Source organism: Bison bison, unplaced genomic scaffold (genome assembly GCF_000754665.1).
Source record: "Bison bison bison isolate TAMUID 2011002044 unplaced genomic scaffold, Bison_UMD1.0 scf7180017864356, whole genome shotgun sequence".
Lineage (NCBI taxonomy): Eukaryota > Metazoa > Chordata > Mammalia > Artiodactyla > Bovidae > Bison > Bison bison.
Window position 1 is genome coordinate 3,372,404 of NW_011494928.1, and position 1,326 is coordinate 3,373,729.

Consider the following 1,326-nt stretch of genomic DNA (forward strand, 5'->3'; position numbering starts at 1 on the left):
GTCACTTTTTACATGTAGTGTTCCCTACAGATTTTTTTCAATCTTATTATTTCTTTAAACATATTATCCATATTTTGGAAATCTCTGTCTGATTCCAGTATATAAATCTTCTGTGGTCCTATTTCTGTGGTCATTACTTTCTACTGGTTTTCCCTAATGGTATCTAGCTTCGTGATTCTAGATTATATTTCAGTGTGTTCTGATCATTGTATTTGAGAAGTTCTCCTTAGGAAGATTTTGGGACTAAATGATTTTAATCTTCAACAGAGAAAAATTTTGCTTCCTTCCTCCAGCTATCTTAATCTACCAGCCCAGCACTGCCTCATCCATGCACAAAGACTGAGATTGTCCTGAATTACCTCGGTGACCCAAACATGGGCTGCAAGTCAGTGAGAGGACTGATTTATTTCCACATCACTATTTTCCTGAGAACAAAGCTCTATGGGGTTCCAGCTTAAGGCAGAGGTATTTATTGAATCCTCATCTGGCATGAGCCCAGGCTTTGTATTTTGGCCCCTTTGCTTTGCAAGATTACCAGAACTGCTGCTCAGTTTTGTGGTTACTCCTCCAGAGCGTTAAATGCCTTCCAAGCAAAAGCAGCATGAAGGTCAGGGCATGCTTCTGTAGATTCTTGCCTTTTATAGATTTTAACTTAATCAGTTCAGTTCAGTCACTCAGTCGTGTTCGATTCTTTTAGACCCCGTGGACTGCAGCACGCCAGGCTTCCTTGTCCATCACCAACTCCTGGGGCTTGCTGAAACTCATGTCCATTAACACAGTGATGCCATCCAACCATCTGTCCTCTGCTGTCCCCTTCTCCTCCTGCCTTCAATCTTTCCCAGCATCAGGGGCTTTTCCAGTGAGTCAGTTCTTCGCATGAGGCGGCCAAAGTACTGGAGTCTCAGCTTCAGCATCATTCCCTCCAAAGAAATCCCAGGGCTGATCTCCTTCAGAATGGACTGGTTGGATCTCCTTGCAGTCCAAGGGACTCTCAAGAGTCTTCTCCAAAACCACAGTTCAAAAGCATCAATTCTTCAGCGCTCAGCTTTCTTCACAGTCCAACTCTCACATCCATACACGACCACAGGAAAAACCATAGCCTTGACTAGACGGACCTTTGTTGGCAAAGTAATGTCTCTGCTTTTCAATATACTATCTAGGTTGGTCATAACTTTCCTTCCAAGGAGTAAGCGTCTTTTAATTTCATGGCTGCAGTCACCATCTGCAGTGATTTTGGAGCCCCAAAAAATAAAGTCTGACACTGTTTCCCCATCTATTTCCCATGAAGTGATGGGACCAGATGCCATGATCTTTGTTTTCTGAATG